This window comes from Nilaparvata lugens, chromosome X, assembly GCF_014356525.2.
Source record: "Nilaparvata lugens isolate BPH chromosome X, ASM1435652v1, whole genome shotgun sequence".
Classification (NCBI taxonomy): Eukaryota; Metazoa; Arthropoda; class Insecta; order Hemiptera; family Delphacidae; genus Nilaparvata; species Nilaparvata lugens.
In genome coordinates, this window is record NC_052518.1 from 69,499,367 (window position 1) to 69,513,280 (window position 13,914).

The window sequence follows — 13,914 nt, forward strand, 5'->3', positions numbered from 1 at the left end:
GATGAAACAAATAATAACTATGGAATGAATAGAAATAAAATAATAATTCTTAGGTCTACCAGAAGAAACAATCTAAGCATTGAATAAATGAATTGAATTGGATAAAAATGTAAGCATTCTATTGAACTTTTTCTAATAAAACAAAAATGTAAATGATAATGACAGCATATGCTTGTGCACAGATAATATTTATTAAATCTCTGTTACAGGAGAGGAACCTAATAACTAAAAATCAAAACAAAAATAAGCACAATTTATGAAGTGTATCAATCAGTTATAGAATAATGTAAACGGTCGCAGTAGTAATAAAGGCTGATTTCTTTTTTACGGTTTAGTTTTAACTTGTAACAGGTCTTTTCATTACAATAGAATCTTATTGATTTTTAGTGTATCAAAATTTTGCAACGGAATATTCCAACTTGCAACAGATCTACAATCGTTCGTTGCTTGAATTGAGCACATGAGCTGATAGACCAGCAAACAATAATCAATCAGTTATATCTTAAACTCGGTTAGTTGAAGTGCGTGTTCGTGTGCGTCGTGGTCGCGGTCTCGTGTATCGGTATCACGTGTTTATAGCACATTTTGTCAACACTTCAAAACGTAAGTAGGTACCGGTGCCAGATAATAGTTTATTTTGTTCAATTGCTCTTTCTACTTTTTTTTGTAAATCTGGACAACTCTAATCGTTGGCCAACTTGCTAGTCTTGGGTTCATCTGTATTTGTACTATACTGTTCAACTTTACTCTACATATTGCACAGTAGAACTGATCATTATTAAACTCGAGGAAATAGAATGAAACTATGAACAGTATTCATTTCGTTCCTATAATGTTCAGTATTTTTCAATATTCTGTTTAATTTAGGTCTAGTATGTCTAATTCAGTGCTGCTCGACATGCTTGCTATGAAACACCTGACTTGGACTTCGTCATTTTTTTGTCAGAAATATTAAATTTATCGGACACATTATGACAAAATAACATTGTATAATAGGGTTTTTGGTTTTTAATTTTTGTAAAAATCTGACGAAATCAATGCCAAATTACAATGTTTTATGAAATAGCTTTTTGTAAATTGAACGAGCGTTAGCGAGTAAGGTCTTACTTTTGACTCAAGTCCGAAATTTTTGTCCATCTGTGTGTTTGCTTGTTTGTTTGTATGTTCTACAATAACTTTTGAAAGAATTGATTAATCAGTTTCAAATTTTGAATACATATTCGAATACACATGGCTTATTTTGAATACACAACCCTTTTTCAAGTTCGTTGGACTACAAGGTTTCCTTCGTCATTTTTCAGACAAAAAAAAGGATAGGCCCTCAATATAAATATGTATGCTATAGATACAATTTAGTCACAAATTATTCGAACCATTATTACAGATTAAGGTCGTCGACCAAAAAATTGTCACTTTTTCGACTTTCTTTAGGAAATTACTGGATAAAATTGGAAGTGCATGAGAAGAATATCATTACAAATCACAAATGAGCTGTCAGCTGAATTATCAATTGCATGCAATTAATGACTCAATACAACTTTTCCCGACTTTCCCCTGCTTTCAATAGAACTTAATCGATCCTTCCTTATAAACACGAAAATAAGAACTGTTACAATAGACTTATGTTAAATAGAAAATGGAAAATAGACATTATATTATGCATTCTTTATTTGAAGATTTATATTGGTATAAATCCAATTATCTTTATTCGCCTATTTATTGATATTATTTTACTTGACATTTATATTATTTTACTTTGACATTTTTCTATTCAAACAAGTAAAATAATTTAATAGACTTGATTAACACAGTAATTCTCGGCTAGGCTAACATAATTGGTCTCATCCTCATGCTATTGATACATTGATATATTCTAGAAATCACTAGATTGTTTGGAATGTTTGATTCCATTCCACCCGCATCGTCTATGATCTACCTTATTTTCAAATGCCATTTATCATAAACATATACATACATACATATGCCCCCAATAGTGGTTCAAGTGGAAACAGCATTCTTTCCAATTTTGTCCTCTTAGCTGGGTTGTGATGACTCAACTGTTTGCTTATGTTTAATTTCAATTTTAGATTCATTTATATTATACACAAAAGATACAAAAAATACGAATCAGGTTGTATTGGATGTTGACTGTGTTATTTGTACAAGGGAAAATTAGTTTTATGCTTAACTAGCAGAAACCCGTGCTCCGCAAGAATCTATTTTGAAACTTGACAAACTGAAAACGTAATGAAATTTTAAAGAATTGAAATAGGCCTATAACATAACCATCCTTGGTTAATTAAGAGTCTACATGCAAAATTGCAAGTTTGTTTCAGTCCAGTAGCTTAGACGTGATGATGCGTCAAACATAATTTTCCTATCCCGTACGAGATCTTATAATTTGATCAGATATTTCTTTAAATTCTTTGCAAACATTCTTGGATCTTCTAATATTTGGAGACTGCTTGGTAACTGCTGGCTTCCTATAAGCCAGCTCTTTACTTTATTATAGATATAGTTAACGACTGCTAGAGATAGGACTGTGGAACAGAATAGTGGTGAAACTATGATAGCGCCAGAAGTGTCTCAAACACAATAGTAGGTTACTGCATGAAATTTTTGAAAATGATTTGGGAAAAAATGTTAAAACAATAGAACTGAAAGTTGTCAACCTTATCATTGGAAATGAACAATTTTGACACAGAATTGTTTATAGAAGAAGTAAAAAGTCGACGTGTCATATGGGATATGGCGAGTCCTGATTACAAGAACAGAACAAGAACTTGATGCCAAGTCTTTTACGATCTCCAACAACTCATCAAAAGATGAAATCGACATTCGCAAATAGTTAAAAAATTTGGGTTCGTATTTCCTCAAGTTAAGGACTCGCCACACCAAGCTCGCCAGTACCATAAGGCTTCATCATTATACACATAACTCAAAATGACAAAAAATGTCACATAGAACCTTTTGCAAATAACACGACGACTTAATAATAATTATAATACTCATGTTTCTTTAGTCTATTTGTGTTATATACTTTGGAAGTGTTATTGTATAACAATTTATTTTTGATTTTTGGCAGTAAATTGAAGGCATTTTTATCAACACCTCAATATTGTTATTCAAAATCGGGAGTGAGATAATAGCATACAATGCTGAATTTTCCAGCGTTGTGAATCTTGTTTTTTCTTATGTATGGGTGATTTATTTAATTTATTTAATGTTGACTGCTTCCTCTAGGGATCACCTTTACTCTCCTTTTATTTAGGGAGTTAAAATCTATTGTTTTAGAGTAAAAAGGTCAATATTTGTGATATACCTACTGTATTTCGATTTATGACTTATTGATTGCACCGAACCGTTATCCCGTTATTGTGAGTTGCCAACTAGTCATATATAAATTACATTGAATCGTTCTGTCCCAGTTGAGTTTAGAGCTTAAGTCACTTACCTCTACAAAGGATTTATTACAGACAGCTAGCATGCATACATACATTACTCGGCCTCTGCTTAAATGCTGATTTGCATACAGAATGTCATAATATGTAACGACAAATGCTCCAACTATTCTGCTAAGTTAATGGTTTGAATTATTTTCTGTAAGTTATGTGCTGAATTTATTGCTCACAGCTTTCACTGGCCTTATTCTCCGTTTTATGGCATGAAATATGATAGAAAATATAAATCAAGACTGTTTTGGTTACATGGGCTTGGTTCGTACTGTATGATAATTTAGTTTGTTCAAACATAGGCCATTAATTTTTAGAGAATGTTACCGAAATTTTATCTACAGTACCTACTATCAAACTATATTATAAGAGATTGTACTCCTGTTGGATTGATCACCGTATGAGGCTAATCAACTCTATAATGACTTTTCGGTTGTTTGCAGACTGCAGGTCGTCTATATGAGTCATTGTATGCCACATATGTTTTGCTCCTCATCACTTGCGCACAAGCCTAAATTTCATTTGGCCGGGTGTCACCTCTCACCAAAAATATTATCAACCACGATTTATGAAGATCTAACATAAGGATATAACAAGGAGATTAACACCAACAAGTGTAGATTTATGACTGAAATTGTTAAAAAAAATGCTACAAGATCTATGAAGATCTAACTAGGAAATATTGACTCTCCAAACATAAGGATATAACAATCTAGAATATACATGAATCTGCTGGAGGCGTCTGACTGATTATATATAATAGTATTATTATAATAGTGATTATTATAATAGCTCCCGGTTGCACGTATTTCTATTAAAAAGCCGTAAAATAATATCACTAACGAAAGCAATGCCAGGAAAACCAAGGAACAAATTGGACGACAATATGATTACATCATTTCACGATGATTGAATTCAATTGTCGCTACGTGCAACCGACACGATTACGGAGAATTATCTCCGTAACTAATTATAGTTTACTATTTATAAGTGCAGGCTCATACACTTTTTTATTAATTGCTGACAATAAAGGTAACTATATTCAATGAATCGAGAATTTTTGAATTGAATTGAATAATTTATTTGCCAAAAAAAATAAGTATATGCTGCTGCACTTAACTAAAATACATACATAAAAATTTGAGGAAATGATAATTTATTTAATTTTCAATTATATATTTCTAACGGCATGCTAGCATAGACAATTAGTCTGTTCGCTAGCAATGACTTGAGATTAAAAAAATAATAATAATACAGTAATATATTCAGAAAAATAAATAATGATGTTCTCACATTTTGCAACATTTAATATGGAACTTTCATCTTTATTTTCAAAAACCCTAGACCACAGATGAGAAATTTAAAAAAATTACGGATTTCATCTTTATTATATTAGTTTTCTATGAACAATTTCAAAAACAACTGCTAAAAATTTTTTGCGTACGGTACATTACTTAATCACAAAATTAAAACGATATTTTGAAAAAATGTTAGATTTTACCCAGTTATCAATTAGAGTAATAGAGTCTTTATTTATTTTATGTGTCAACGAATTTCTAGGAATTTTATTTATGAGAATATTGCATAAATAAATAATCCCTAGGGAAAAATTTCCAAAGATACGCCCAAAATGTGCGTTTTTCCAGCGTTTTTTTTAGCGTTTTCTCAGCTTTATCGAGAACAAATGAACAGAAAATGTTCAAATTTAGTATAGAAGCTCAGCTAGGGTGTAATAATGTTGTGTTATAAGGAATTTGAAATAACGCCAAAGATATGCCCAAAATTAGCGTTTTTTTTGCGTTTGGGTGATTGAATCGAGCGAGGAAGTACTTCGACTTTCTGATGGAATGAAGCATGCTCAAATAAAAATGCAGGCGAGCGAAGCGAGCCCGCTGATCTCATTTTTGGACGATCCAGTCGGGGGTCCAGGAGACGGAGTTTTGGACGACTGGCTAGACGGATATGGCGAGCGAAGCGAGCCTGACGGCTAGTAACTGAATAAAATTTGTGTATAGGGGTAAACTGAACATATCGAAAATTATAGAGAAAGGTTTTCCAAAAATGTTTGAGCAAAAAATGGTAATATATCCTGAATGATTATCAAAATACAAGCGATATAAAAGGACCATGAAACTTTCGGTTGTCATCTTGTTTCCAAGGTGTTTGCATGTGATTTCGACTTGAGTTCTAGACTTGGTTGCTTTTTGCAGAGACAAACGAATATTCAGAAGAATAGAAGAAGTATTATGTTCTCTTTGCTTGTTGCTAGTTTTAGACTAGACAGACATTTCAACAATCGATTGGTTACGGCCATCTGCAAACTTGTAGGAATGGTTGATGCCTTTCTATTTGCACTTCTATTCACTCACTCACTCTCTCTCCTAGCGCTCTCGTTTCTCACACTGTACTGTTTTTAGCAGAGAGTATAGAATGTTAAGATTCTATCCTCACTGGTTTTTAGCCCTTACCTGGCTAATGGAATGGGCTACCAGAGCTGACTCCGACCGCCTCATGTGAAATACGTGAGCAAAGTTCCTCTGCTGCACTCAAGAAGCCATTCCGCCCTCGCCTACGGCTCGGGCGTAAACGTTTCTTTCGGTGCAGCAAACTGTCACTTTGCGCACTAGTTGCACAAATAACTATTCTTTAACATGACTAGGAGGTAGAAGAGGGTGGACTAAAAATCTATTTGGAATGGCATATGACCAGTCTTTCCCTGTCCATCTATAGAATGTCGGACTCAAGCATGGCTGCATAGAGAAAAAGAGGCAGAAGGAGCATAGGAAGGCTGGGGGAAAGGTACAGGATCAGGCTTATCGTATGACAAGTTAATATAAATAAGTATGACCCATAAGTCATAAGTCATAAGTCATAAAGGTAGTACCACAAATCAGTAATTCAGTATCTCTGAACGGGGGCGCGACAGTCGAATGTCGTCGGTTTTAAACGCACATTTTGGGCGTATCTTTGGAAATTTTTCCAAATCCGTTCCTAGTGCGCCTCTAAAGGGCCAACTAAACATACCTACCAAATTTGAACGTTTTTGGACCGGTAGATTTTTAGTTCGGCGAGTGAGTCAGTCAGTCAGTCAGTCAGTGAGTGAGTGCCATTTCGCTTTTATATATAGATTACGTTGTAAAAGTTGGAAAAACGTTTGCTGACATCTGTTTTTCATTATGAAGAATATTATTTTTGAGATTTTCATCATAGATATGAATGCTAATGTTGGACCTATACTGAATTAGACTGGTTACTGTATATTATTCTTTGCTTGAAAGCCAATGTTATAGAAATTCTTGGATAAAATCTTTTCATATATTTCTAAAATCTTTTGAACTTTCTTAAAGTCTTTTGAACTTGATTGTGGAGGAATCAACAATTATTGAAACAAAACACAAGCTCAATTCTTACATTACGGTACCGTACTTTTCAAAAGTAGCAGATTGAATGTTGGAAAAATTGTAAACATCAACAGTAACTAACTATACTTGTAAGGTTTTAGAAAGGTAAATAAACTTCAATTTTTAGATTGAAATTTGGTTGAAAATTTCTTCATTTCCTTTATATAAAGAAATTTAAATGAAAAAAAAATTATTAATATAGATTGGGTTCCTTTTATTTTTGAATGCAAGTTGATTAGTTTAGACCTACTTGCACAGAAGCATAATCATAATAATATCACAAATCATGAGTAGTAGTCATTGAGTAAATCAAATCATTCAAATCAAATTATTGGGTACATTATATGAACACTATAATAAACTAATAGAGTGTAAGAATAGGAATTGATCAGAACTATTTAATTAATTATAAATCATTAACCCTATAGAAAGAAACAAAATCCTACAAGAACGGTTGCTGAAAATTATTGAAACTGCGTCTCGAACTGTCAGTTCTCCTGTAAGTCTTCTCTGAATAAGTATAATAGAACAATAATTATTTTTCGAAAACATTAGATTATAACACACTATAAGCTTACGTACTAATAACACAATTTTATTTTAATCAATTTCATATAATACAAGATTAAACCGCAGAATTTGTATAAAGCATTACAAACTTATACACCCATAGACTTTCAAACATGTAATGTCTTCCCATTACAATGTTCACAAGTGAACACCATCAAAAAATAATAATATTAGGCATGATATGATTAATTTATGGTTGACATAGGCTCTAGTCTGATCCATTTTTGTATTGATTAATACAAATGTAATGTTGCTGAATAATGCGAACATAATATATTAGCATTCGTATAGTGCAGGGGTTCTAGTATATGAAATTTGTTTCTTCGGGATTCCGGGCATGGAAGAAATTGGGATTTCAGTAATTATACAATGTACTCAGTGGACATCTATATATATTATATAGATTTCATCTATATATAGAATGTATGGATGTCCACTGAGTATAGAAATAGAGTATTAAAGCAATAGTAAGATTGGAGCATTAGTTTGGAAGAATAATTGAATCATGAATAATAAGAATTACAGATTTATTTCAAATTCTGGATGAAATTTGAATTATGATTAAGCATTGATATTGGATTGCACTGGCCTTGAACCAGATTATTAATATAAATTTTATATTTTTAATATTATTCAAATTGAAATATTCCATAAATTCTCCTGTGAATGGCAAATTACTTATTCATTCTCTCCTGTCAGGGCAGTCTATAAACTGTCTCTGTAGCTGTATTGATTGAGTCGAGATCGACCTCTGCTAACCAATAACAGCTTGCAGACTGTCCTGAGAGGGAGCAGTGCATGAGTCACTCGCCATTCGATGAATTAATTGAATCAAATCTGCTCTAGTTCAAACAGCCCTCTATGCTTGCAACACCTCAAATGGAATACAGTTCATATACATCTGAGTAACACATCAATAATTATTACTTTGAATATCTATTAAAATATTATATATTAATATCTATATTAGTTTATTTTCTTTAAAGCTTAACTTCAGAGTATATCTATATGAGCGAAAAATGTAAATAGGAAATTATTTTATTATTTTCAATAAAATGCAATGATTTTTATTAAATATTACAAAAATTGAACTTTCAATTTATAACTAATTATATATTTTTACTTTGAACTGCTATCGTCCTCGATTTGAGCTTCATGAGGCGTAGTCTCTCTGCTTTTGGTCGTGTAAAATATGAAATGTACAGTTTAGTGGGATAACTTAATAGGTTATCATGAGTAAAATATAAAATTTCTCGGTAATCAATTCTCAGAATGCTGATTATGTAGCTTAAAAACTTTTATAAGTTGGAGACTGATATACATACTGTAACTTTCAGGATAAGTTATTGGTCGAATACTCTACCTTTTGACATACATAAATGAATTTCAATCCCTCATAAGTGGTTGACTTAGACCTTCATAAGGACATCTCATTTACATTTATGACAGTTTGGCACACTGTCAAACGAGAGAATAAGGGGAGCATTTCGAGCATCTTTTGAAATGAAATGTAAAAAGTACCAAACAGATTACTAAATAATCAGTTTTTCAATGTGTTCCGTTATTCATAAAAAAAGTGTTGTTTTAAGTTTTATTACTTTTATCAATCATTTCTATAAAAACTAAAACTTCAATCAGCCGCCATTTTTGATAAAAGTATCATAGAACATTTTTATTGATTCGTCATTCTTGTTTTAAAAAGGCCTTTAAAATTATGTACCACACAATGGGTGTTTACATTTTAAATATTTGAGTTACAACCCCTCATTTCTTCAAAAACTAAAACTTCAATCAGCCACCATTTTGGATAAAAGTATCATAAAACATTATTATTGATGTAATCTTTCTTGTTTTAAAAAGACCTTTAAAATGATTAACCACACAATGGGTGTTTACATTTTAAATATCCCAGTTACAACCCCCAAGTAAACCCCTTATGTGGGGTTGGAACTCAGTTGTACATTAAAAGGTAGAGTATTCTATCAATAACTTATCCTGAAAGTTACAGAATTATATCTACAACAGTCTCCAAATTATTGAAGGGTTCCCATACATATGACTCACTCTGTATATGTGCATATGTATCGTTGAATTTCAAAGGTTGTTGAAAAACTGTGTTTGAAGGAGGTTCCGTCTTTGGGTAGCAGTGATTGGACAGTGGTTGCAAAAAGGCAAACATGTAGAAGACATTTGAAAAGAGTATTGGGAGCAAGCGGTGAAGTGTACGAAACGATGAGTTCTTCTTTGAATCAAGTAACTGATTTGCAATTTCTCCACATGTATTGGGACTACTAATTTATGATTATTCCATACTTTCATAAAAGAAAGCCTTTTTGACATGATTGTTTTATTCACAAATAAGTTTATTGAATGGACTATTTTCATTTCACAACATATTGGACAATTCAATTTTCTATCTGTAAGTCAAATATTTTCTTGGATTTTTATTTTTATACTTTGAAAACATGATCAATAATAATAATTTACTACTGATGAATTTTTTGTACGTATTTATGTATGTCATTGGCCTTTGATGATACTGCTATTTCCTTATAATTGAAAAAAATGGGTTGGTTCAGGTGGTTTACACTCAAGAATAGTATAATAGTAGGTTGCCTTGATCACATAAGACGCGTGGAGAACGCAGCCTGCTATGGTGTGACGTCATGCTGCGACCTCTCGCCCCGGCTTAACATGCATTCAAATGTAAAAATGCCAAACTTTGAGCCCTCATAGCAAATCAACCATCAACTTTACATAGAAGTGATTGACATCAAAATTTTCAGCATTTTATCCCCTTTGAAACAATATCAAACTAATTTTCAGTAAAAATCCTATAAATGTTACCGGCGAGTCTAAAACAAATCGTTTGAACACACAATTTGATTTGATGATACCATTTCAAATACGTTTTTGTACTTTCTATTAGTTTTTTCTGCATCGTTTTAGTTCTTTCTCTTAAGCAGATTCTATTCTCATTTAGAAATTTTATCATTATGAAGGTCTGTGGAAAGAGCTAACAGCTTCTTTAGGAATTTCAGGATATTAACGTTATTTTATCAACAACTCCTGAAACATAGCAATGCGAACCCATCAATGGTTGCCTAGCTTTATCACAAAAATAAACAGTCTAGATAAGCCCTAAGAATATATGAACATCATTTAAACATTATAAAGATTTTTATTTATCCTAATTATGATAAAAAATAGATAATCACGACTTTTAATGACTTTAATGCTTTTATTTTATCAAAAAATAAAGCGCATTACACTACTGTACTGTAAGGTAGTTGAATAAATTCATGAATAATTAATGTTATATTATTTGAAGTTATAATCTATTCTTGCTTTACACAAGTGTTTTTTGCATTAATAAGTATCCCATGGACTTTGAAATAAAAAATATCATACTACCGTGAATAATATATGGTATTTCCTTTGTAAATTTGTGTCCCATGAAAATAATCAATAAAATAAACTAATAATCGTCAATAATAATGATAATATTGCACTGAGCAGAAACAAAAACACAATACAAGAGCAACGTGTTGGCACTACGCTTTCCAGTAGACAACTGAAATAATTATTAGTAACCAGACAGTTCAATGTTCTAAAAATAACTTTTGTAACCATTGTGAACAGTTCTATGATTTCGCTAAATTGGTTCTAGGTATATGTCAATTAATAAAGTCTTAAACAAATATCATTAATACAAATGCTTGCAACTAGCAAGCGGGCGACGATACTATCAATTTTCACAAACGATTGTCAAATAAGAAACAATCATTCTTAAATATTATTATACAACCAGCATAAAATTAAATAGGTTCGCTTCATTTTGTCATATTATTGTTTAAAATAAGTCCAAAACAAATAAGTTACCAGCCTTTTCACAAATATGAATCGGTTTTACCGATTGAATATAGTGATAGATTCAAGGACTTTCTACACTTTTCGAAATGAATTAATGTTTTCAAAATACACTTTGATTTGGAGCTTGTTTCTTTCTGAATTGAATAGCATATTCATATTTTTTATCAATACAGCGGTTTTTATGTGAGGAAGTGATATTTGACGCGGTGTTTTGTATGTAATTCTAATGGGAAGCCGGCGTTTGCCAGCCGAGAAGTCGGAGTTTGACGTAGGCTCATGCCATCTCATCCACGTATGTAAACGCGATCGAGGCAACCTGCTATACACTATCCTTGGTTTACACTCACCATTCTATATAAAGACCGAGTGGCACATATATGTGTCACGAGTGAAAACCCCTGAAATTTGAAAAACTTAAGGAATTTAACGATCTTCCAGAGTAATTCAAATTACTGTTAAGGAAATATTCATTTCAACAGGTGATATGATTTGGAATATGTGAAGTATCCTGTATTAATTGACTGGTATATATGAAGTAAACCTAATTTTTATAGGGAGGAGTTGATTAGTCATGTGGCACATATATGTGCCACCCAGGAGCGAATGTGCTATTCCTTTATAGTCGAATATATGACATTTTTGGTTATGTAAATATGGATGTTACTTATTTTTATTGTATGTTAATTTTTATATGTTAGCAAGGTTAGCGTTTTAGGCCATATTTACACTGCACTGTAGTAGATAGCCGTATTTGTTTTTCAAACCATACCTGTAGGTATGTCAATAAAAACAGAAATTCAAGTACCCATTTTAAAATTGGCATATTTCTTTTTAGAAATAAAAATATAAGAATAATATTATTTTTATTTTTCTTAGATTTTTATTTTTAAGTATTATTCAAAAGTAGCCCTAAAGAAAAAAGACTATAGGTATGTTTTTTTCCCAGTAATGCATTCACACTAACTCGCTCAAAGTTGCAACCATATTAGTCCAGTCAATATAGACATGAAAAAGAGGGCCTGCTAGCAATTTATATTTTATTTCTGATTTTTATACCTATATTTTTTTAAACATCAATGAAAATTAAAATTGAACTTTCATCAGTAAAATTATAAAAACATTTTGGGACATGTTATTCATTATCAAAATTTGGGAATAAAATAGTTTTGGGTAAAGCCTGCTATTCTTTCCAAATTATATTTATATGATTTGTGATTGTATCCACAAAAGGATAAATAAATTCAGAACCAACCAATATTTTCATGATAAATAATTGTCTTGTTCTATATAGATACAGAGTGGCCCAAAAACCTTGTATTTTCGATTAAATGGATATTTTCGGTTTTTTTTTAAATAGTTCAACAATACTATGAAGAATCTATCCTCTAAATCTCAAGGATTTATCTTTTACCGAAATTTAAATGTTCTGTCCCAAAAATTTATACTTTAGGCTCTCATATCTCAAAAAGTAATGATTGGAAAAAAATGTTTTCCTGAGAATACCTTTTCATTTTGATAGCTTGATGATATACAAACCGAAAAAATATCACCAGTATAAATTTTATTTTTAGCCTTTGCACAACCTTAAACCGACTCTAGCCGCGGTTCACACTTCTGCCAGTTCACTCATTCGTCAAACTTCTTGTAACATATCCAACATTAAAACTGTACCTTAGAACAAGAATCAATAATTCTAAAATTTGTAATTTTGAGACAAGAGCATTTAACAAATTGAATTATTGTTTCTTGTTCTAAGGAGTTCCTTCCTTCTTCTAGAGTGCAAATCCTTAAAGAAACAAAACATTTTGACTCATAACCTCAATATTTGGACTAATTCTCAATCAATAATTCTAATTTTGTAATTTACTGTTAAGGGCAAATGCCTGTTTGTAATAGGTTAATTTAAATAGATGACTAAATACTATTTGTTACTTGGGGCATAAGATACATTTAATCTTTACAAGCATTCACATTCACTTAATACTAACATATAAATCATTGATAGAACTATGTAACTTAGTTCTGCAGCTGCACTTCTGACCCAATGTTTCTCGTGACTCAAGTCTCCAATATGGTTCTTTGGAAATTACTATACTAATTTGCAGCTTGTTTTACAATAAATTTTTACTTCATATGAAATTAAAAATCTGAGCCTATTCAATTATAAAGTTATCATTTTAAAATCTTAAAACTGCTTCAGTAATTCTTGAATATATTGAAGGGAAGTTTGGTTGTAAAGGTTGTTTATGGATTTGTTTTGAGGTTGTAAAGTAAGTTGTTTAGGAATGGTGAAAGAATTGATTCTTGAAGGAAATAGTAGAGTGCAACTTACTAAAAATGGTTTCCATCAGATGTAGAAAGGAGTTTTAAATCCAATCCAACTGTAGTTTGGCAGCATATTCGTCTGTCATGGTGGATTTTAGTATATGCGTCTGCAGTTCTATTCCCACCTTTGCCTGAAATCAAATGAAACATTAAATGTATAAATGCGATTTTCTAATTGAAAGGAATTTAATAAGTTATATTAAATAATATAACAATAAACCAATACAAGAGAGTATTCAAGGACCTTACATAGTACTGAACTAACTATCAAATTGTAGCCTATCAATGAGTGA

At 31.5% G+C, this 13,914-nt stretch overlaps 1 protein-coding gene across 1 annotated transcript in view; it reads left to right on the forward strand.

Moving 5' to 3' along the window:
* Positions 1-237: 237 nt before the first annotated feature.
* Positions 238-13,914, forward strand: part of LOC111056142 (trehalase) — a 258,221-nt gene continuing 244,544 nt past the window's right edge. The window contains exon 1 of the mRNA XM_039441525.1: positions 238-603. The gene's annotated coding sequence lies outside the window, so the exon portion shown is untranslated. The remainder of the gene's footprint in view (positions 604-13,914) is intronic.